Below are 26,478 nucleotides of genomic sequence, written 5' to 3'. Positions count from 1 at the left end.
ATTGTATCCTCAGCAAGTTTGCCAGTGACTCCAAACTGTGCTGTCACCAGTGGGTGGAAGGGATGCCATCCAGAGAGACCTTGGCAAGCTGGAGAGGGGGATTTGCAAACCCCATGAAATTCAACAAGGCCAAGTGCAAGGTCCTGCACCTGGGTGAGGGCAATCCCAAGCTGAGGTATGGGCCAGGTGGGGAACTGATTGAGGAGGAGGATTTGAGGGTGTACATCAACACACAGCTTAATGTGACTCCTCAGTAAATGCTCACAGGCCAGAAAGCCACCCTCATCCTGGACTTCATCACAACAGGCATGACCTCCAGGTCAAGGGAGGGGATTGATCCCTCTACTCTGCTCTTGTGAGAGCCCTCCTGGAGCACTGTGCACAGGGCTGGGGCCCCCAACACAGGAAAGACCTGTTGGAGCAAATCCAGAGCAAGGCTCTGAAGATGATGGCACCACTGCGAGGTGAGAGAGTTGGGGTTGCTCAGCTTGGAGAAAGTTCTAGGGACACCATTTTGCAGCCTTCCAGTACCTAAAAGTGGCTTACGAAGGCTGGAAAAGAATTTTTCAGAAGGACATGTAGAGATAGGACAAGAGGGGATGATATTAAGCTGAAGGAGATTAGACTTAGACTAGATGTTAGAAGAGGTACTTTACTGTGGGGCTGGTGAGGCAGCTGAACAGATTTCTCAGAGACGTCATGGGATCCCCAACCTGGAGATGTTTGAGGCCAGGCTGAATAGGGCTCTGTTTAATATGGTCTAGTGAGAGGTTGGAATTGAATGATCTTTACAGTCCTTTACAACCCAAACCATTCTATGCTCCTATGTAATTTGCAAATGGATTAATTCTTGCTTTTTGATTCTTTCTTTTTAATTACAAAATGTGATTGGATGAGTTTTTTTTAATATATGAAGTATTCAAGGTCACCTGTAATTTCTTATTATTACTTGTTTTTTAATTAGGATCCTGACTATGAAAGTTCAAATAGCAATGCTATCTTAACAAGTCCATCCAGTAATCCATGCATTTTCCAGGATTTTATCTAGTAACAGGAGATACTTATTTTCAATGCAAACACAATGAAATATTTTCCAGACTGCGGGATTTGACTAACAACTGCTGCAGTGTTCATCAAACAATAGTTGTCCATTGTTCTAAAAAGTTGTTTTTAGCATAAAGAAGTGATTGCTAAACTAAGCTACTTCTGAATGATTCAGAGTAATTAGTGTTGTTGAGCAGCTGAGGATGTTTCTCCAGTACTTCAGGAATTATTTTTGCATTTTCATTAGAAAGTGATTGAACGGAAGACAAAACCTTTTATTTGCTTGAAACTATCATCACCGTCCAGATAAGTATCTAATTCCACATAAATTATTCTTTAGCATCCAAACTGTTTTCTGGTTCATTTGATTTTAGTCTGATTCTGAACACAAAATTCAGGTCATTCAAAGTTCAGTTACTTCTTTTTATGTTATGTAATTCCTCTTAATTTAATCATAAAACAAGAAATAAGATCATCACTGTTTTAGAACTAAACTGTCAGGAAGGAGTGTCTTTACTTGCATAAAGATTCTTATGCAGCTATAATCCTCACACATTTCAGAGAAATATTCAAAATAATCTACAATTCATTCTATTTTTGAAAGGCTGGAAGAATATTCAGTCCATCAAAACATGAGAATGAATATTGCTTTTCTTTTGTGCAGTCACATCAAACATTGGTGTTTTAAAGGCCAGTTTTGATCAAAGAAGGGGTGAATGGCCCTTTTGGGGCCACATTTCAGCATGACTGCAATACATGGTGTGTGAAGTAGATTATTTGATAGAAGTATTTACTTTAAAATTAAAACCTTAAATTTTCCTATTATTATACTGATAATATCCCTGACATTTTCAACTGTAAGTCCTTGAATATTTATTTTTCAAACAGAAAGTTGCACTCTCTTCTAGATTTTGTTCTGCTAAACAGTGTAACTGCTATATAATTGGTTTATGTTCCTAAAATAGTCCTAAAATGCCTCTCCCTTGCAGCAGCCCTCTTGTTAGAGGGTAGAAATGAGCCTGATTTATTCCTTTTTACAGCTCAGCCATCCTGACTCTAACCATTCACTGACTCTGGCTGCAGCAAGCTCCCGCTGTAGCTTCCCCTTGCAGCCTCTGACTACTGATTACTTCCTTCTGAACTATGACTCCATACGTTAGTTTGCAGACTGACTGCAGGCTTTTACCCAGCTAGACTGTGGCTGCAGGTTCCAACACCAGGCTCTAACTGCACATCTAGACTGAACTCACAGCAGTGATTCTCTCTCCCCAGGGTCCTTCTTCTTCATGATCCTCTACTTCCCCCTTCTTCAAGGTTCCTCCTCCTTTACAATCCCCTTCACCAGCTACCCCACTCCCTTTTATCACACTTATCTTTATTGGTTACGGCTGTGACTCATCAGGGACAAGGCTGTATTGGGTAATTAACACAGCTGTTACTTATCAGGGATGAGGTCACTTGTATTCCCTTCTTGTACATTCCCAGAGTAAAAATGATTTTGAGGATTTTTTATAATTTTTTATAGTTTTATTCTAGCCCAATGAATATTTTATTCAACTCTTTTAATTATCTTTACTATTTTGCCACTGGATTTATGTATTTATGCTTGGATTTATTCGGAAGAGTTTTAGGCATTTTTTCTAAGTATATGTCAGAAAGTGTCACTAATGACCTTCCTTATGTTACCTTACAAAAGACAGAACTGTTGGATTGCTTTTCTTAAGCTGTTGATCCTGGAAGCATATGGGGAAATTGCACAGTACAAGCTTTACACTTCATCACCTTATCAGCGTAATGAAAGAGCTCATCAGGCATTCAACCAGGGCTGCAACTCAACAGCTACACCTTGGGTGTGCTGACTCAGCTTCTGCAGTGCAAGATGGAAGCAGAAGATTATAACTTATGTATTAAAATCAGAGCATGATGCTGTTAGTGGAGAATTGGGAAAATAAAAATGCTTTTATCAGTTTTAAAAAATGTGCTCAGCTTCAAAAGAGAAAATTAGGAGTATGCTAGTGAGCCATTAGAAAACAACTAACCATGCCATCAGTATTTCAGGTTAAACATGTTAAGAAAAACTACTTAAAAATAGGCACTGATCTCAAGTTTTTAATTTGCCTATACAGTCCATATGGAAAAATACAGGAGAGTATGTAAATAAAAGGAAACAGGCTGGGGCAGCAAAAGGAAACAGATATGGTTGTATTTTCCTGTATTTGGGATTTTTGATAGGCTTTTGCTTGGTTTGGTTGCTTGCTCTATCTTAAGATTTCCTTGTCTGCATTAGCGCTTTTTAAAAATTTGATTGTGTTAAGGTTTTATCTTTCATTTTTAGATAGTTTTATGTGTCACTCTGTACTTAAGCATAGTTTCAGTAAAAGAAAGTATTTCAGCTAGTAAAATATGGGACTAACAAACTGGGGGTATGTTCTAAGGTTTTTCCCCAGAGCTGGCTTTGTTTGACTTCCACTGAATAATATCTTAGAGATTTTGGAAGTTAAAATTTTGGACCTGTAAATAATATCTCACTGATTCTCAGTGGAATCTGTGAATAGCAGCCTTATATTTTTATTTAGATACCGATTTTACATTGCATGTGTTTTACAATAAGATTGTGTATACTTATATTAATCAATGAAACATATTCCCATAATACTTTGCTATTCAGGTTTAGGACTGGCTAAACTTATGACCTCTAGCCTAGCCAGTTCTTTGGGGAACTCATTAGCCTGTGTATCTAGAAATGCCTTTTACAGCAAAAGAGACAGATTTGTACATCCTGTCATTTTCTATATTCTTCTTTTAAAGTACCACCCAGCAAAGCACTTAGCAGAAAAGACCTATGTGATTGATATTTTAAGTCACTGGTATTTCTGTTGTCAAAGATTAAGCAGGTGGGAATTATGCAAATCTGTGGGAATTAGTGAACTGTAGGCTTCAGAGAGGGTATAAACTTGAGTAGCTAATTGCACATTATGGACTTACTGTATTTTTGCTGTCATATTGTAGGGGCCAAGAGAGCAGAGGAGCCAAGTAACACATTTATCTACTGGTTAATTAGTGTCTTGATCAATAAACTGGTTGAGCTGAATGTGAATGGTTTCTTGAAACATTACTAACCTAATTATACTAAACAGTCAAGGTTTAAAAATCTTTTTGCCATTTAATTTTCATATTTATATACGAAATTAAAAAAATCAGGAAGTTATGCAACTCTTGAAGGATACCAGAACAAATTCAATGATGCTGTATTTCACTATGTTAAAAGTCAGCAAGATCCAGTAAATTCAGTAAGGTTAATGGACTTGAACTTGAGTAGGAAGAAAAGTAGAAAAAAATATTTTAATTTATGATTAAGGAAGTAATAAAACCACAGAAACCTGTCATAAAAAACGTGTCCATTTTATTCTAGTTAACATGATAAAACAAATTACCATAATGAACTATGCAAGAAAGAAATTCTGTCTTGCTGAAATTAAAGTGAGTGTTGCCCTCTACTGAGGATAAAATTTTATTCCTAAGAAGTTAACACTTATGAACACATTTATCTACTTTGAAAATGAAAAGAAGATGTGTAAAATGATGTGTAGTGTAGATGTGTAAAAAGTAGATGCGTACTGTTCTTTAAAGGGTCTATTAAGACTGTTCTCATGGCTAATGAGAATTCACCTTCTCCTACTTTGAGTGACACCCAAAAGCACAGGCTTCCCTTTTTTCAACTACCTAACTCTAATGAATTTGAAGGGTATATTGCTTTAGGTTCTACTTTTTAGGTATAATGAGAAAGGACAGAAATTCAATTAAGTTCCCAATAATATACCGTCTTTTTTGTTGTTTTTCATTGAAATTACTGTTTTAGGACATTCTGTTATACAAATACTAGTGCTATTGCTATTACCACCACTACAATTGCTAAACAGCAAAGATAATAAACTTAAATTTAAGGAAACTCAAAATCTTAAAGAAGAGAAGACATACACGACTGTATATTCTCTCAAAAAAATGTTTTCTAGCTTTTGATCACTGGCTTTTTTAATTATGTTGAGACACCAGACTCCCATTTGGGAAACTGAGTATTAGACATGTTAATTGTTTCTATTAGCTTTTTCAAGACTAAAAAAAGCTCAGAGCGACCATGCTTTTCACTTCTCACCTTGCTTAGGAGAAGAGGCAGAATTTACAGCATACTGATGTTGCCATAATTCATATAATATATATATATTGGTATTAAAACATACTCAGACTCACAATCAGCCCTGAAAACTAGCTGTTAATGCAGAATGCTAAATGTAACATTTCCAGGAACAACAGCACATATGGCCAGCTGAGACTTATGTGGCTGATAAATAGGATTGTGCCTGTACCTGGGCCCGTGGTACAGGCTGAGGGGTGAAAAGTGTGGAAAAGAACAGGGTGCAGCATGTGCTGTTAGGGGCACTCGGGAGCCTGGGGGTCAGTGCACATTCTGTGGGGCATCCAAGGGAATGTGACTCACCAGCCCCTCTATCAGTCTGCTCTGAGAGCCCACTCAGACACATGGAAATCAAAATGCTTTGACACCCTTGAGACCAGCCTGGCTTTAAAGGCTAGCTTTAAAGAAAAATTTTATGAGTTTGAATCCATTTGCCAGTATTTATTATGCTGGAGTTCTGGACACTACATAAGGCCTGTACTTCCCACTGAACTGGTTTTTCTTTTCCTTTCTCTTCTGCTCAGTCCTGAATGGTTGATTATTTCAAGTAAAAAAAAATAGGTTAGAGAATTGTGCTATCAATACTTGCAAGCATTTGAAAAACGTCATTTAAATTTGTTGTATTTTCTTCTCTATCCAACAGAAAAAAGCTTGAAGTGACATTAACTCATCTATGGTTAAAATATACATATTAACAGTATATTTTTTTATCCTTAACTATGAAAGAAATTGACAAAACTTTATAAATCTGACACTAAATTCTTGGGCTTATAACATGTATGACCACTTTAGGATAAAGCTTAATGAAGCTTTCTAACGCAAAAGAAAGCAAAACTCTTGACATTAATACAAGAAGGAAGGTGAAAGGTAAACTAATTTGTCTATATACTGTACAGATTGGAAAAAAAGAGATCCAGTCATCATATTCAAGTTAATATTGTACCAAATGAATGTAGCTTTCTGAATACTAAACAGATAGCCAGGTACTCAAAAATTGAATGAAACTTAATTGCCAATGCTCAAAGGTAAAGGTCAATCCTATTAGAAATCCAAAAGGTCGTGTAAACCATACTAAAAATGTTAGTGGTGGACCCATAAAGTAATGTTATCTAAGACTGCCTGGCATATGACTTTTCACTTGAAGGTGACAGTAGTGCAGATTTTTAAGATATTCCCCTTTGAGCCAGAAGTCTAGCCTCTACATAAATGATGGTCCTAAATGTGTTGGAAATAGTACTGGAACAAGGTGGATGAGAAGATTGTGCCAGAAGTTTGTTCATACTCTTAAACTCGGACATCTCCCTGCTTGTACACTACAGACATTCAAAATTACAGAGGTAAAAGTGAAGGTATCTAGCATTATGGTGGGATGTGAAGTACTTCTGTTAAGCCACCACTGATTTCAGACAATGTATTTGGAAAAAAACCAGCCTTATAAACCACCAAAGCTTAATCTTTTTCTGGACAGTGAAGAAGAAAAATCACGGAACCCGGATTTAACAAATTAATTCTCAACCCTGGAAAAATTTGTTTCAAACCACTCAAAACATAGTCACAGGATCACATGTTAGGTCCAGCCTACTTTTGGGTGCTCAGGAGAGTGTCCATCTGAGTTTTGAATTTCTTCAAGGTGGAACCTACACAGAATCTCTTAACTGTTTCCATTGTTTGACATCCTACAGAATGAAAAATATTCTTCTCTATGCCAGGGCTTAATTTCAACTTTCAATTTATGTCTATTGGTTCTTCTTCTTTCATTATGCATCTCTGAATGTTGTGGTTTCAGCACCTCTTTCCCCTTCTTTTGAGTAGCTGTAGATATAATTAAAAAAACCCAAACAACACCCCCCTCCCAAAAAAAACCCACAAACAAACCAAAACAAAACCCAAAAAACCAACAAAAACAAAACAAAACAAAACAAAAAAAAACCCAAAAAAAAAACAAAAACAAAAAAACCCCCAAACAAACAAAACAAAACAAAACAAAAAAACACAAAAAAACCCCAACCAAACCCAAAACACCACCAAAAACCCCACCAAAAAACAGAGAAAGAAATTAAAGAGAACCACACACAAAACTCCCACTATACAGGAATTATATGAACTGGATACTCTCTGTGCCTATCTCAGCTTGTGATTCCATCACTAAATTCTTCATATTAACTGAGGACCCATGCAAGCACAGAGACAGAGAGAGAGTGCAAAGCAGAGCCCTTTTATTAAGACCTTTCCTTTGTATTCTGTCTCTTTCCCTTTCCTTTCTTTTCCTCACATTTTATCATATTCTGTGTCACCTGCAGGGGCTTGGCTTTTTTTTTCTTTCTAAATCACTGTTCCAGAAGAAAAATGAGAGATAGACTGCATTTTGTTGGCCTCATGGTAATAATCCTTCAATGAGAGACTGTGAGCAGCTTTTTCTGGGCAAGACAGATGTCTTGAATGAGCTGCCAGATGGGAAAAAAAAAAAAAAAAGAAATAAAAAGAGACATATGTTCAGCATGTAATACAAACTAGAATTTGTAGTATGATAATACACAAATCAAATCTTTCATATTAAAGTCTCTGAAACTTCTATTTATGCATATAGCAGGTCCAACTAAAATGTCAGTGATTGGTATTATCTCCAGTGAAAATATCCATCTACTTCATGTAAGGAGACTGCCCACTGACTCTTCTTCAGCTCTTAAATATTTTAGCAGGAAAAATAAAACAAATTGAGAAATTTGCTGTAAGTGCTTTTCTCCCTCTCCCTCTCCCTCTCCTTCTCCCTCTCCCTCTCCCTCATTATATTCTGCAGTGGATCGGCTTTCCAATGGGTGCAGTTCCGGCCAGCCCTGCCGCCACTACATCCAGGGGCTCACTTTGCCAGAGGCGTGGGCAAACTCGACCAAGGTGCGGATGGTGTGCAGAATAGAAAGGCGGGACTCTCAAGAGGTGCAACAAGGGGATGCGTGTCCCCGAGGCAGCGCTCCGAAGAGAGACGCTGGCCTCAAGATGGCACGGCTTTTTATTGAGTAGGTTCGGGGGTGGGATCGCGTGGGACCAATTAAAACTCTTTGCCAACGTATAATGAGGGGATGCACAACTTTTGAACCAGTAACAGGTAACTTGGGGAGGAGGAATACATGATGAGGGGGTGGGGAAGTTACATAACTTAAAGATTGACAGGTAACCGAAAAGTGGTAAACAATTATTATGGGATGGGGTTACCAGGACAACCAAGATTTTGGCGGGAAGGTTTGAGGGGGGGGGAAGGAAAGTCTGAGGGAAGGAGAGAAGGAGAGGGAAGGAGAGGCCATCTTAAACAATAGAAATAAATACAAAATTATAAAACACAAATTATAAAACCAAACTGGAGCAGTGAAAACCCAATTGGAATTGAATTTAAGCACCACCACAATATTCCTTATCTCTTTAGGAATATAATACATTATTTTGTAGGGGGTTTTCGTGGAGTTTCCCAGTCCTATGCTTTTAACGTTATCAGAAGAGCCACCAATAGCTGTATTTGTGTGCATGTTTCTGATTTATTGCAAAGACCAAATTTCCTTTGAGAAGATCAAGAACCTGAATATCTTAGTGTGCATAGGCCCTGATTTGAAAGAGATTTTTATATTGGTGTGCTGGAATGAGTGAACAGTGATATTTTGTGTTGTAGAAAAAAACAGAATAACTAGGATTCTATCTATTCTATTTTCTCCTAAAGCCCATGAATGAAAACTTAGAAAAAATAAAAGTATTCTACATATAACATTTCTCTATAAAGATTCATCTGTACAAAAGAAAGAAATTTCTCAGCTCACAGTAGAATTGCCTACAATAAATTCTAAATTATCATTACAAGTTTACTCTCACAGGTAATTCACAATGTTCAAAGCAAGCAATGGCACTCAGAGTCCTGACAACAATGTAAGCACTAATTGAAAAGCCATGTATAATTACATAAAAATATAAAATTGGATCATAGGTAGGGAAAGAGAGCTCAGAATTTCTTTCTGTAATGATCCATCAGCAGAAGATATTTTCAAAAATTTATCAGATAATCAATTTAGAAGGAAGCAATCAAGACACTGGAAACTGCTGGTTCCAAATGTGTTTTCTGTAACACTCTTTCCCCCAAACAAAATAATAAATATTTTAAATATGTTCAAATTCTGATCTTCATTTGGGATTGTTATTGCAATATGTAACTGGTAAAATATAGAGCCACATGATTGCATAAGATTGCATCAAAATGTTTGTGAGAAACATTTTCATTGACTCTGTGGAAAACTATATATGCATTCTATATGTACTGTTAACATTCTTCAAATGATAGCAACAGTGCATTTCTTTCTTAATTTCTATATTGCTTTATTCTCTACCTTGTCATTATGAATTCATATGTGACAACAAAAAAGAAAAGCAAAAATAATAATAAAAAAATCAGGTCTATATCATATAGATTTTTGCTTAGAGTTTGCTTAGAGTTAATTTTGCACATTTGTTTCTTTCTGAGAAAACATTACGGTGGAAGCAGATTTTTCTCTCAGTGTTTCTTGAGGCAAATCAGTCTTCTGAGTAAGAGAAGTGAATGGTTTTGATCTAAGAAAATAGAACTGTTTTACAGAGGGAGGACGAGTATCTCAATAACTGTGAAGGAATAGCTGTGGAGCAAAGGGCAAGACACTCTCATCATTTGAAGCCTCTGGGGAATATCATTCTCACTTAGATGAGCTCTTTGGACAAGCTCTACAGCAAATTTGGGGATGAAAAAAAAGGAAAATATTTTACTGCCAAGGAAAGGACAGGATGTTTAATATAGTAGCGGTAAAAGATGCATTCTATGTTTCAAAGAACAATTATTTTTAGTTCAAGGTGTGATATGTCAGGTGCATATCATCTTTTCACACTCTATTTTATTGTACCAGAAACAGGCAAGACGTCTCTTCTGTTCTGATTACTGACAAGTTTTATTTCATTTGACTTCAGCAGTATTCACTCTATTTTTGCTTCTTTTGGGACACCAAACATGAACATCATAATGACAAGAATTTGGAGTTTTTAACTGAAATAGCCACTCTACCCCTTTTTAACTTACATGATATTTAATGTATTTTGAATGTATCACTCAGAAATAAAATTAAGTGATAAATGAAGACAAATTATACCACTCTACATAAACCACCATGCTGTAAGTAATTACACTGTACTTTGAACATGTTCTTGCAAAATTAACAGACTGATAAAATAATATGGAATACAAAAGACATTTGTATTCACAAAAGAAATAATAATTATCTATGAATGTTAGCTGTAATAAGAGTGAGGTGTTGGGGTTTTTTAATTGTGTTAATGTATATTGAAAACAGTAACAATTCTCTGCATTACAAGAAAATAGCTTTTGACTTAGAACTGTTCATATTCTGTTATGGTTTTCATGGTTTTAACTATTTTAACATAGCAAATACTTTAAAAAAATAAATTGAGCTGGAGGAAGGATTGTTATAGTTAATCTGGAGACAATGTTTTGTTTCGGAGAAGGAAAACTAGTGAAACAGCTATTTGTAGATCTGACTTCAACTAATAGGAAAGGGATGGTTGAGACTTGAATGTAGACGGTTGGTTGAGTGTCAAACAAAAGACACAAAAGACCAGAGAACAGCCTTCCAAGAACAGAAAAAACGTGAGCAGAGCATTGAGAGAAAACTGGGCTTCCAATAAACGGACTTTAGGAAATTCAGGTATGGAAGGAACATATTGCAGCATAATTAATATCTAAAACAGAATCTTCTGAGTGCAACACTAAACTAGCCTGGTATCAGAGAAAGGCAGAAAGATTGAGAGAGAATCCTACAGCAGAAAAGAATTCCAAGATGCTGGAAACTGATACATGTCTAAGAATAATTTTGCAAAAGAATAGAACAAATTTATAGAGATAAAATTAGAAAGAGTAGGGAGCCAAATTACTTAAGACTAGCAAGACATGTAAAAAGCACCAAAAGATAAGTTCTGTAAGTGCATCAGAAATAAGAAAAATTCAGTGCTTTTTTCTAAGCAGAGCATAGAACTGTACTTTAAGTCTGCATGAGCATGCATTTTTATATACATATCAGTACAGGGATACAATTTTTTCACTTGCAAATTGGATGATTTTCACATGAAAAATCTCAGAGGGGATTTGAAACTGTATTCATTTTTCTGTTATAAACCTATCAGTTTAGTGAGGATATTAAATAAAAGACTTTTAAAACTGAGGGAAATTAGAGAAGGATCAAGGGAAGAGTGGTTTTCCTGAACAGGGAAACAATTCCTCAGACTATATGATTTAATAATTCATATATTATAAAAAGTGACATGAAGTATTATTTAGGAACACTAACGTGTAAAAGGTGAATACAAACACTTAAAAATGTCTGCCTCTACCACATCAGAATTGCAGTTTGTCAGGGCAATTGGTGCAGGAAAGGATCAAAACCTCATTTCCTCACAAAGAAACCTTTATCTTCCACGTATCCATAATACTTATAATTCTGCTGTGACTCTTAGGGATTGTTTTATGCAGAGCCAGGGGCTGAAATCAGTGATCCTTGTGGGTCCCTTCCAACTCAATGTATTCTGTGATTTTGTGATTATCCATGTAACTGCCTAATCTTATCTGAATCTTACCAGATGTTGTTGCTTATTCCTTGTCTCTGGTTATTTTTATCTTTGGACTTTCTTGGTTTTGGTAGAGCCATTGGAAGTAAAGCAGGTCCATATATGAACTGTTGAAACCCTTATGTTTGAGCTTGCAGTGACCTGCTATGTGTTTGATATTAGAGTCCAGCTACATAGTATACAACTGGGATTTCATGTCATAATTCACTTGTAGATTGCCTTGCAGATAAGGGGAAAACTTTTGGATCTTGTTCCAGTTCCTTTCAGAAAACAGAACTAACGTTCACAACTTACGGTTCTGTTGTTGTTGGTTTTTGGTTTTTTATGCAGTTTGGGGTTTTTTGAGGCACAAAATAGCAATAAATATTCTTAAATCTAGTAAATTGCTACACAAAATATATTGAATTTCACAGATGATTCATATGACTGAGCCAATCATTTGTTGTATAACCCAACTCAGAGAGCAAAACTCTAGCAAATTTTGCCTCTGTGATGAGTAGAACTGAATTAAAGATGAGTAGCAATAAGCAAAACAGTCCTCTCAATATGGGTGAAAATTCATTTCATTCTAGTTGATTTATATTAATTTTATTCATTGTGAGATGGGAGTCTGAAGTTACTATGACCTTTGAGGTCAATGCTGGTAGACAACTTGTTATACTGAATACAGCAAAGCTGTCATCAAGGCTTTAAGGTTAAAAATGCTTTTATTTGTGTAGATAAAATGGGGGTTTTTTGATGACCAGGAGAAATAATAATAAAAAATTATAGATAAGCTGCAAAAGCAATGCTAACTCTGTAAAAGTAATGCTAACTGCATAGAGTGTGTTCTAAGTTCTTGGAAGAAAGAAGTTTCTCAGAAACCTGGTTGAGGTTGTTGGAAGAACTGCCTGCTCTCCCAAGTTTTCCCTACTCGTTTGGCTCCAGGTGCAGTGCCATCAGCAGCTCACCTGTTCAGACCCCTCTTCCTCTGCCTGTTCCATCTCAGCCCTCTCAAAGCTTTTCACATTTTTTTCACAGCTTTTGCTCATCTTCTCCTCAGGGAAGGCTGATGCTGCTTGAAGGTGAGACCACCTCCAGAGGGGAGTGGTCAGGATAGGGCAGGTGATGGCCTCATCCATTGCTGCCCAGCTACACTCTCTAAAAAGAGCACTCCATCAGAAACGTGTCACCCTTTAGAGTTTGCATTGCTATTCACTCCACATGAAAGGAGTCAAGAATTTCATGTGGTGTAAATGGGGCTTCCCCATATAAGCAGGAAAAACATCTTCACACTTAAATCCACTGAGCGTTGCAAAAGCTTTTAGTATTGCTGTTCAGACTTTAAAATATATTCCTAGACTGATTCACTCCACTTTGATCTCATCTGTATTGTTTCTATTACCTACAGCAGAGTTAGGTTAGCCTTTTAGTTGACAGAACTATTGTACTCTCTTTCACAAGCCCACAGATTTTACTGAGTAATTAAGGTTTGATTCTGTGAACTGAAATAAATGAAAATTTTCTTTTCATATAATAGGTGTAATGAGAATCCTGCTCTGCCATATCACTGGAAAGTGAGCAGACTTCTGACAACATCAGTGTTCGAGGCAAATCTTTTTCTAAAGAGGAAACAAGGTTAGATGGAACTCTGCTGGAAGTCCTTTTATTTGCCATGATGCCAAACATCAAACTACAAAATCATTTTACTCTCATTATTAACTTTTGCAAGAGATATACTGCTTTCCACTGAGCTGTTTTCAAGTCAGTGGAGGAAGACAGAGATGGCTTTATCAGCAGAGAAGGAGATGAAGAGAATTAAAGGAAATTTGATGAGGTGTAAACAAAGTAGCAGCTTGAGCTGGAGGGTGAACTGTAAATTGCAAGATGGTAGTGAGAAAAAGAACAGTTTGCAAAATTAGATTAAAAACTGTTAAGCATCAAAGCAAACAACAGGACATTTTTAAAGCTTATTTAAGCAATAAGTTAAAATAGTGTTTAAGTCAAGGCAACAAGCAAAAGTGTTTCAACCATAAAGTACAGTACAGTTGCTTTCTCAGATTCATCTCACACTGCTTCGCTGCTTCAGGGTCAACTCTAGCATTGAGCCAGATATTCTACAGTACCCTCATGTTGAAAGTCATAATATTGAAGCTTGTATATTTTAAATGCCTTCGCCTAGATTTTGCATTATTAAAACATAATTGGAAAGAAATTTCTTGACAATTGCAAATTGATTTTACTCTGTCACAATTTTTTTTTTTTTTTTTTACATAAAATTCATTGTCATAGCTTAAATAGATGATTTTTTTTTTGGTATATGTAGCTGTGCTATTCATTAAAATGGCCAAAGTAAAACAACATTTGAGTTTGGCTAGGCTGGCACAAGAAAGTATAATTATTTTTAAAGATGAAAAGTATTTTCTACTTTGTATCAATATTTTTTTTTTCCAAGTAAGTCTCAATCTAGAGCAGCACACCATCCTATCACTTACTCTTTTTTCTCTTTACTGTAGAATGGTTGACATAATTATATACTATGATCTTCCTATTTATTAAAAAACTCCAGCATACAAACATCCTTATAATTACTGTCACCCTTACGTGTAATACGTGTGGCTTTAGAATTGACCTAATATGTGCAAGTCTTGGTCCAAAGTGCTTGATTTTGAAATCAGCTGCATATTCAGCCCATACTGACATTGGGGTGATAATCTCTTTCCCACTGGAGAGAAAAGAAACTGCAGGGTCAAGGATGTCTTTAAAATATGGTTGATTTGACCTTCTTTGAATGCTTAATTTGAATATCTGGAAAATGAGCATTGGTACCAGTGAGAGGGAACTCTCCTCTGAAATGAAGTATATGTCATGTCTCTAAAGAGCAGAAACTACAAAACTGTCACATTTTTGATGTGGTATTCAGCACACCAATGTTCAAAATATTCAGTTTTATAGAATTTGAAAAGGCTCACATGCACACACAAAGCTATAGTTGAAGGGATAATCTCATTTAAACATGATAAATGTCCAATTTTTGTTCAAATTGAGTGCCCTGTTTCAGAGACGTTGCTTGTCTTTTCCAGCAAAACTCTATACAATCATCTGTTGTAAGTGGACCATACTGTTCTAATGTGTTCCATCTCCATAAACATCAGAAGAAACTTTGCAAAATATTCCGATTCCTCTTCAACATCTCATCTTAATGTTTAGCTAATAACTTCTATGTATTATTTTTTATTATTATTCTTCCAGAAACTGGGGACTGTGCCTACTTTAAAAAGATATTTCATATTTTCAAATTGCAAATAGCAGAAACTATTGCAGAAATACTTTAAACTTTATTTAAGCAACTTTAAACTTTATTTAAGCAACTAAATAAAAATACATATTTAAAAACCAATAAGGAGACAAGAAAAAAATCAGAAATTCTACATATGAGACTGAAAATAGTCTATACGTAACCCCTTTAGTTTCTTCACCTGATTCTTTTTATACAGAAATTTAAGAAAGAATTTTAGAATATCCCTGGAAGGAAAATGTATATGAACAATTGTAAAGCCCAGTGTTAAGACTTTACAGCTCTTTGAACCTTGCTAAAAATTAATAATTGATATTTTTCACATTCCATGATTATTTTATCTTCACAAGATATGTTAAATATTTTTCAGTCATTGTAAATTGTTCTTACTCATATATATAAAATATAGAATGATAGATTGAATATTAAGGATACTTTGGTGACTAAATATGCTGGTGTATAAATGAACATGTGGAGTGAGGTACACTAAAGGCATCAAGGAAAAATAATTTGAAAATATAATACATATTTTACATAGTTTAAAGGCCATGGAACTTAGAGATATGATTTTCAGAATGAAGTTTTACACAATAAATTAACAGTTGAATTAGAAAGAATATGTTTTTCTTGTGATTTTTCTTCCTTAGTGCAAAGATCTAAGTCTGAAGGTTGTTTGTTGATAAGTCATGTGAGTCCAGTTCAGAGAAGATGTCACAATTTCCACTGAAGAAGAAGAGCAATAAAGAAGAAGCTGAGAGATCTTGCAAAAGATCTTCAACAGCTCTTTTCCTTTAAATTGTATCAAGAAGAGCATAATGATGGTCCTGCCCATCAGTCACAATAAGACACCAGACTTCGAAACTCACCATAGTCAGATGTAACCCTTAGTAACAATTAAGGATTGTGATAGTGATAGGAGCGTGTGCAAAGTGATAGGAGTTACAGGCGTGTCCAATGGCACTGGTCATTCATGAAAAAACTTACAGGGTAGAAAGAGCTTTGATTCCATGCCCCATCCTACAGGTGGAACAGAAGATCTTTGCATCTTCCTCAAACTACACTTCTCAGTCTTCCTAACTAGGATCCTAAACTTTTCCCTGTTCTCACCTTTCTTCCTTACCACCATCTCAGCCTGCCCTTCTAATTGCAGACCCCATCCCAGTTATTCAGCTTCACATTTCAAGCCTCCTGTCATATTGGTTTTGGTGGGATGCATAGGCAAGGGAGGAAATACAGAATTCAGTTCTCCACACTTCAGAGAACTTCTCAAGATGTGCATATCTATTTTATTTCCTAGACTGAGAAAATGCTTCACTAGCCAAATGCTGATAAATTTAGGCAGCACATGAACCTAATCGGATGTTGAGGGACTTGTGTTCCCTGTCAACATGATCCCATAGCACTGTGCTGAAAACCATTCAAGATTTATGTCGAAAAGAGAGAAAAAGGTATGATTTCTTGGTCTAGCACTAAAGGCACTCAGCCTTGAGGGGGCAATTGTGACTGAAATTTCTGCTCACTCACAGGGTTGTATTTTACTCAGAGACTGAATAATTGAAATATAGACAGAGCTTTAGAAAAAAGGGCCAGAACTTCCTCCTCACAGAGAAGGCAGTGAAAAAGTAACATATTTCCTCTGTCTCTGTATACTCTGTAACATCAAATTTGTCCTTGCGCAGCAGCACAGCTCAGAGAACTTCACTACAAGGTATGATAGGGTGCTTTTGAGACATATGTGGGTTGGATCTCTGATAGGTCTTTGACTGAACTGAACTCCTACTTCCAGACAAATTCTCTGAGGTTTTGCATAAAAGATAGATGGTGGCACTATGACACACTTGTAGAAAAAATTAGTGATGACAGCTGCCTGTTATAGGATGCCTGAATGTGTTCAATAATTTCAGAGCTCACCAGGCTGGGCTTCCTGAGATGTTTCAGCATAAGAATGACACATTTTCAAACTTACACTAGCCTATATAGGAAATACAGATTGACTTTTTCAGTACTTATCCACAGGCAGAGAAGCAAACTCAAGACACGAAGAGAAATTTAAAGACTCATCTTGGATGATTTGAATAAGTTCTACCAAATTCCACTTAATTCCTGATTTTTATGAGTGAAAAACAGATGTGCAAAATTATTTAGGAGTCTAATGTCTCTTAGGAAGTCTTATTTCCCTTTGATTTCATTTGAGATTGTGGTATATTTAAGTAGGGGTAGGGGCGCAAAACTTTTTGGGATTTGGTTATTTTATCCATAGAAGCATAATTTTGGAAGTGCAAATAACAAAGCTTCTTTGTTATTAACTGCAAAAACTTGATAAGTTTTGGGTTTAAATTCTTTCACAGATACAGGATATGATGTGGAAAGGATGTTTCAATAGCTGCCAGCTTAGTCTATTCAATCCAGGTGTTGAGAATTAGTAAAATTTCTGCATCTTCTCAGGAGGGTTAGCATTTTAAGACCTCACACTAAAGCCCTGAATGCATTAACAAAAGAAACCTTGGAGAGGAACATATTTCACCTGTGCCAAAAGGCTGAACACTATTGAAGGTGGATCTTGTCTCCCAGATGACTTTCTGAAAAGTAATTTAACCTCCTCTCTGGGCTTCCTTTGGTGAAAATCAGTCACTTCCAATGTCTGCTGGTGTTTCCCAGTGCTAAAGGTCCTGTGGACATACATGGTCTGGAAAGCACCAAAATGCTTCCTCCCCTTGGCACCTTGGGTGTGCAGCTCAGGCAAGATTGAGACTACAATTTAGCAATGAATTAGAGATATGATTCAGAACAAAACGAGAAGCAGATGAGTAAGTAGATGCCAATTTTTCATAGCTTTTTTTTTTTTCCGAGAACCACAGTTCCAAGTGTCAAGTGGGTAAAATCCTACAAAGGTGTTTTGCTTTGAATCAAAGGGTCAAGTATTTCAATATGGGTTTGTCTTTGGAATTAATTTAGTGTAATACATGTTCTTTTCCCCTCCCCTTTTTCTAGCACTCTAGTTCCTGAAATATATATGATGATGCATGCAGCACAAATAACTGGTTACCATAGGAACAACTGTAATAGTGATCCCAAAGCAGGGTTGGCCTTTTTTCAGGATTTTCTTTTTCCCCTTAATACCATACTTTGTACTTACATAAAGATCCTACCCCTTTCATTTGCAAATCATTCTGGAAAAACGCTCCTATTTAATATGATTTGATTATAAATTGATAAAATTTCAGTGTGTTTGCAGTAGCCTTCTGGCCTTATGCAATTTTTTTACTAATAAAGAGATGAACGCTAAAGGAATTTGGTATCCATGACATTGTAAATGACAACTTTATGGTAAGCCTTGCTACTTTAAACATTACTGTGATGACATTACTGAAGTAAACAAAGCATTTTTATTTTTTTTCCCCATCATAAGTTACCCTTTTACCACATCCTGGTATACAAGTATGAGAAAATGCAAATATGTGTGAGCAGGAAACAAGCAAAATGGCAGGTGAATTTTGATTCTCCTAAATGTTAATGGCATTACTTGTTATTATCTAGCTTTGCACACATCATCAGGGTTATAAACTGAGTTTCAGATACGCACTAACATATTGCCACAACCCTATGAATAAGTTTATGGGGAAGTAATCAAGGCTCAGTCTGCCTCCTCTTCTTAGTGTTCCCAGGGAAATTGAGGGAGCCCTGTTTTACAACAACATTGAAATTTCTTGAGTGTTGATGGAGGCTTTATGATTCTGTTGAGAAAGGGGGTGATAGAGCAGCTTGGTGACCACCAGGCATCTGTGAAGGTCATCCCATCAAGAGCAGTCATTAATTTCATCTACACTTTGGATAGTACAAATGCATAGGAGAAACACAATAAATGCCTCACAGGCATTCCTTGGAGAGAAAGAATTTCTGTTAAAAACAAATGAAAGCTTCTTTCTTTAATGCATATCACAGTGTTCAGCTTAAAAAAAAATAAATTAAAAATGCATTAGGAGAAGCTGTAAATAGCCATTGATAGAGAATGTGAGCTACGTGTGATTCGAGAGCTCTGTCTGCATTGCTGTATTTGAATGCAGAAGTTCTATGTCCCATGCTTTGCCAGAGTGCTGGGGTACAGGAATGCATCCACACTGCAGCCACAGCAATTTATATGGAGTTTTAAGTGGTTATGAGAGTGCTGTTTGTGGCAGATCTGGACAGTTTAACATGAACTCTACACTGCAGTCACCAAAATACCTGAAGCAGTGATATACAAGTTTTGAAGAGTTATAATTTTCTGACACAAAACACATTTGAGGAAAAACCATGTATCAAATCTATTCCAAAACCCTCTTCTCCTGTCTAACAAAAATTAGAGATATTATTCTGCCTCTGTAGTTTAAGAAAAAGATCACTGTTACAAATTTTGCCTTTTGGAATGGAAGGATTTTTGCAGTCTGTAGAAAAACTGCGTCAGCTGAAAAAATAAATCATAATAAATGAGGGCCTCCGTTCCTTTCTGAAGTGATACCTTAGATACCTCAGTTACTTGTAGATAGTTGTGAAATTTACTGAGGCTTTTACAGAAAAATCTACTGTAACTTTCTTGTTACCACAGACTCTTAGCATTTTTTCCCGTGCTAACTATTTAATTTGTTTGCAAAGCAGATTCACATCATCTTTTTTCTTTTTCCTATTTGACATATAGAATTTAATTATAGTAAACATTTGACACTAATTAGATGGCAGCTTTAGAGGACCTGATGTAATTTATTAGATTTAGACATTTAACTGCAGTGCAGTTAGTGCGTAACCATGTTTAGGGGTATAAATTCTATAAACCAGTAATTAATTTACATATACTTACTGCTTCATTAATCTATGTGTTTGGATACCTAAAAATTTAAGGTGTAATATGTATTTTATTAGGCAATGAAGAGGAAAAAAAAATCATGTAAGAGAGAATAGAACTTTTGCAAAAATGCCAAAACACTCAAGGACAAAAACCCCGTAGATGCTCTTCCTACTCTTTCTTCAGAGAATTTGCACCTTGTCATTCCTTAGAGGATGCTTCTCATGGCACAAAGATAGCAGGTACTGTTTAGGTGGGGCTAGTTAAGGCCATGAGGTTACTGCTGTTTCCTCATGACATCAAGTCTGTTTCTACCTCCTTCAGCACATCTGCTTTTCCTAACCCAGGGCATCAAAGTGATCCAGGCATTTAAGTTACCATTTCAGCAAAAAATTGTGGAAAGCCATGCCTAATTAGCAACCTCCCCTCTAGTGGGAGGGGAAATGACCAGCAGGGAGGTTGTGCAGAGCTGAAGCCCTCTGTGCAGAATGGTAAAACAATAGCGAACTGCAGAATGCCACCAGAATCTGGACAAGTACCCTGCCTAACCCTGCTCAAAAATTATCTCAGTGCACGAAATTCATGATATTAACCACATTAGCTTCTGTTTACTGTGAAGGACTGTTTCTGCTGTTCCCTGGTAACACTGAATCACTCCGATGAATAATAAGAAAAATGTAAATAAGATATTCTCTGAGCTATATTGCAAAAGCTGAGCTATTTTTTTTTCCCAAGCAGAAATTCTCCACAAAATATTCCTTTTGTTAGAAAATTAAAATTACTGCTGATGAATTTTTTCAGGAAACAATCAACTTTTTAATTTGAGAAATAAAATATTTAATAACAAAGAAAAAATGTTTTGACTGTGACAAAACAGATATTTAATTTTGCAAATTTAAATTTTTTTCATTTGAAAACGAAATTGTCAGTAAAATATAAACTTCATCAAGTTCAGCAAGACCAAGGAAAGATTCTTCAACTGAAGGAGGACAATCCCAAACAGGATGGGAGAAGGGTCCAGTGAGATCTTATTTTGGCTTTTTAATTCTTTAAGGGCTTATGAGAAAGAAGGGGACAGATCTTTCAGTAGAGCCTTTAGCAATAAGATAAGAGGTAACGGTTTTAACCTAAAAGAGGTGGTAGATGCTCCATTTCTGAAAGCATTCAAGGCCAGGTTTAACAGGATTCTGAGCAAATTCACCTAGTTGATGTAATTTCTTATGGCAGGGGAGGTTTGACTAGATGACCTTTAAATGTCCCTCCCAATCCAAACCACTGGAGGAAAATAAAAATAAATAAATTTTAACACCGACATTGCTCTTGACTGATTAGATTTAAACTGGTGTCAGGATTTTTTCCTAAATATTCTAAATATTTTTTATGAAATTTCTATTTTGTGATGTGCAAGTCAATCAGCAAAAGAAACAGAGAAATGTAGAAGTGTACAGAATTCACATAGCAACAGGGATGGATTTTAATAGACCTGATTATGAAGTAGATGGGGGTGTGTGTGCATGTTGGTGGAGAACTGCAATTATTTTTAATTTGCAATGAAAAGCCAAGAATTTTCAAAAAGAGGAAAAAATAGACAAGCAAGATATAAAAGGAACTGAAAATGAGAGTAATAGATAAAATAAAACTCATTTGTCCCTTCTGTCCTATGCATACAGTTAACACAGATTTCTTTCCTTTAGATTGAATGCAGTGCTAACAGCTTCAGTATCTTCTTAGATAGTCATACTTTAATATTGTAGGTTCCTAAGAGGCCTTAGATTGTAGTAATCACCTAGAGAATAAAAAGCTTGTTTTGGAACCATCTGTGCCTAAAACGAAATTGTTGAACAGTTATTTAGAAGTAGAGTCTCTGGGACTGGGAAATAAAGTAATTTCAGTACCCCTTTCAATAATATATTTAAGGATGTCAGTGCAGAGCTGTGTTTTTGAACCCACTGCACCCTCAAAAAGAGTGGCAAACTCAAGCTTTATTGTCTTAAGAACATCCATGATGCTGATTAGCATTTGATTTATGGGTCTTCTGTGTTTATTTGTTTATAAAAATGCCCTGCCTCTTCGCAGTAATCCAAATCCTATGTTGTAGCGGTTTCTATAGCAACTATGCATTTATTATTGAATAAAGAAAGAATTATGTAAACCAAAGCTATAAACCATACATAAATTATCAATGCATAAATTCCTACTGTCCTGGTTTCTCAGTCCAATTCTCTACAGTTTGTATATAAGCAAGTAAGAATTATAAGAAAATGAAAAGTAGAAAGTTTCACTCGACCTTTTCTTCAGTAACATTATTGAGACAACTATCTGCCTAGAAATTCTGATGATATCTGATCAAGTAATTCAGGAATCAGGAGTCATTCCCTTAAAGTAATGAATCTGGTTTTTGAAATCTTGAAATTAAAAAACCATTAACCCTATGAAAATACCGCCACTACTCTCCTTCCCTCAACTCCCCCCTCCTCCAGTTTTTATTTGATTTGATTGTGGAAGCATGCTATCGATTTTGAAGCATTTTTGAGGCCTATTTTAGCTACCAAGACAATATTTTATGCATGAAAATTTAGATTCTGAAATAATTTTGATATTCCAATAATATGTCCTACCTGCTGATATGCAGGAGCTCCAATATCAATTATCTTAAAAACTCAAACATAGTCAAAGATACTTACCTAAGCCTCATAACTAGTTCTCTGTGTTGGTTGCCATTATTTGGCTCTATCAGTGCAAAACAACACCCAAAATTTCATTTGCAGCTAGATATAGTTGAAATTCAGGAACTCTATCCAGGATTACAGCCTTCAGTTTCTAGATGCCAGCTAAAAGTCAAAGTCTTGGAATCTTTCATGAGAAAGAAAGAAGGAAAGAAAGAAGGAAAGAAAGAAAGCTCCAAGTCCTACATCGGTATTCAATTTTGAGAGTGAGAATGTTGAAATAAAACATTTTGACACTTTCTGGAATTAAATGTTTTGAAACTTCCATTTGAAAATATTTCAAATGTTGCTGCTGTGAATCAGAAGAAAATTGTTCTGTTAGAGAAATTTTTGGCCAAAATTGCAAATCCATTCATAACAGCTGCCAGACTTTCTGGGGCAGACCGCAAGATCTGAGCTCAGGGATTCTCATCCATGTATAAATTGTCAATAAAAACCCACAACTTATTGCTTATCATTTCTGGCTTCCCATGCACTTGCTTATTTAATCTTTGGCTTTGCCTGAGAAGTTTCAATCAAAAGTAGATATTTCCAAATGAGCAACCACTTTCTAAATGTGCATGAAACGCATGTTGTTATTTTTAAAATGAAACCAAATGAATGTACATAGGACAATAAAGTTGTCTCTGTAAGTGCAGTGCATCTTGATTATCTACGTGTGTAACTTTACTTCATAAAGTCATATAATTACCTTAATTTATGAAAGCAATGTATTATGCAATACAATATATATTTATAATATTTGCCATCTAAGTCTTTGACTAAGAAACAGAAGTTTCTGTTTATCATCATAGTTCATCTCATTATCTCAGTGGGGTATTTAGTATGTTTGTTTTAAAGCACTCTTGAAGCTTTCCAAAGACAGAAGGCTAAATAAAAATCCAGACACATGCCACAATTAAACTATGATATGCAATTAGAAATTTTGTGAAGCAAAGACTGTATTAGAACCTATTTCATGTTTTCTTTTTTCTACACATTTTTATACATTGTCTTTTCAAGAAATTAATAAATAAGAAATTATTCGATCCAGCTCCAAATTTTCTTGCATTCTTAAGGGTTTAAATTAATCTTCAGTGTGTGTATGTATGCATGTATATAAAAATAATTAATATGCAAATGTTATACAAATATATACCTCTTTTGGATGACTTTGCAAGTCTTTAAAACTGGAGATACTAGTAAAGTCTGAAAGAATACTATAATTATTTTACACATATTATATTCTTAGAAAATAAGAAAGATAATCAATCCTTCCAACAGATAAATATCTTCCATTCTACTTCCCAGCAAGTACTGCAAAAATACTTTGTGTGCCAAACCCTAAGGAAAAAAAGTACTATTGTGTATAGCTCAGTGAGCATGTTGGATTGGGAATCCAAATGAAATGTGGTATCTCATAAAATACCCCTTGTTTTTAGTCTTTATGATATCATGAAATAACAATATAAAGGGTTTTAACTCATTACACAAGCAAAAGAAATATTTCAGTAAAATGTGATAAAATACCAATTCTTAAGTTTCAAGGAGTATTATGACACATTGTACAATTTTTGTACAGAAAAAAAGCCTTTAGCACCTATTGTGGACTGTGCTAAAAATGCATGCCTTACTCTGCTGGTAATACAGAAACTAATTGTATTTTGCTTAATATTTTTTTAGTGAGAATACCATATCTCTATGGACCACACGGACTGATTCAATAAAATGCCATTCTTCAAATTGAGAGTGTTTCTATTTGCAAGCTCAAAAGGCAGAATGGTATTCATGTCTTAGACAAAATAATTTCTTATCTCTTGTTGCTCATTAGAGAGAAATATAAAGGGGATGCTGCTTTTTCTTTAATTGATTAATACGGAATACCTAATTATCTGTGCAGTACTAATAATTCATTAATTGAAAAAATGAGATATGTAAGAGGTATATAGTAATCTAAGCATTTGACAGAACATTTGGTCAATCAGAAGTTTAAAACAGAAGTAAAGATACAAAAAATCATCTCTCAGTCAGCCATGTACCAAGACCACAATCTATTTAATATCATTGAATAGATGTGATTCCAGTAAAAGAATAAGAGATGGGTTTCTTGCCTTTTTCTTGCAAACAGGTTCTGGTCAGGGGGATAGAAATGCAGTCTTGATTACTGATGACCCAGAATGACATATCAGGCACTCTCTCTTTAGATTCATCCATGCTAGATGTATCAATGTCCCAAAAATGGATCTCCAGATCATGTACTTTTCTGTAAAAGTTCAGGGGCACTTTTCAGTAGACCAGGTTACTCAAAGACGCACCCAACCTTCATTTAACATTTCCAGGGAGAGAGCTTCCACTGCCTCTCTGGGAAGATTATATTGCTGATAACACACTGATGTTTTGGTTGTTACTGAACAGTGCTTATACAAAGTCGAGGGCTTTTCAGCTTCTCCACCAGTTCACAGAGGAGGCTGAGGGGCGCAAGGAGCTGGGATGGGACACAGTAAGTGTCTGAGCAACCAGTAAATGTCTTTGAGTCACCAAAGCCATTCAGTTCCGAGTTTCCTCGTGAATAAATTAATGAATATTTCCTACAAAATATTTTCCTATTTATTTTCAATAGTGGTGAAATTGCAATATCACTGACATGATTTACTCTTTTGGATAGAATGGTGAAAACATCTTAATTTTCCTATAGTTGATATTTCTTATGTTAAATAATGAATTTTAGTAAGAGGAAGGGTTCATAGTTTGAAGTGATTATGTTTAAAGTATTCAAGATGGCTTCAATGAGAGCAAACAAGTGTGTTTTCTTCTTTGTTTACTTTTACCTTTCACCTTGGAAAGAATGGAGGCTGAATATACGAATACCATCTGGGAGTAAAGCATTCAAATAACTCAGTGTTATGAAATGTTCTGTATTTTTCCATGCACTGATTGATGCACATGACTGATTGAAGTCAATATTTCTATTCTATGAATGGTTTCCTAGATGACAGTACTGTAAGTTTCAATTTTATTAACAATTTCTGCTTATCTTAATAACATATCCATAGCTCAGACCTGGGTGCATTAAAAACAGATATTTCAGTGACTGACTACACTTATCAGCATTTGTAACATCAAGACCTATTTTTATTTTTATTTTCAGGCTGTAACTAGACTCAAAATTTTTTGTGCAAGCTCTAACCCAGTGACCCTTTTCCTAATGTGACTTGCTAGACTGAGCTGTGCAGAAGCTCAGAATAACCTTTATGTGCAATTTTACAAATATTTTCATAATGCTTTCAGAGCACTCATGGCTTCTATGCATTGGCAACTCTTCATCTCTGGTTTAATTTTCCTTTGATGAAAAGCAGATTAAAAGAAAGAAAAGTACTGTAAAAGTAACATTAATTGGCATGTTATGGAGTTATCATAGCTTGAGAGACACCAACAAATTAAACAGAACCTCATCTTCCATATTTTTATCATCAGTCCTTTTGTCAGGGAAGCCACAGTGTCTCTGCTCAGAGTGATGGTGAGTGGAATTACATCCAGCTGGTGGCCAGTCACCATGTTTCCCAGTGCTGGGAAAAGTCCTGTTTAATATCTTTATCAATGATCTAGACAAGGGTGTCAAGAGCTCCAGGCACGGCCATCTAGGCAGAATACTGATCTGCTGGTATGGTGCTGATCTGGGTATGAAGGCTCAACGGGGATCTGGACATGCTGCATTGATGGGCTGAGGCAAATTGCAAGAGCTTCAACAAGGTAAAGTACTGGGTCCTGCTTTTGGATCACAACAACCCTGGGCAATGCACCA

Source organism: Zosterops lateralis (assembly GCF_965231275.1).
Source record: "Zosterops lateralis genome assembly, chromosome: 2".
NCBI classification, from domain to species: domain Eukaryota; kingdom Metazoa; phylum Chordata; class Aves; order Passeriformes; family Zosteropidae; genus Zosterops; species Zosterops lateralis.
Note: the sequence above shows the minus strand (reverse complement) of the source record.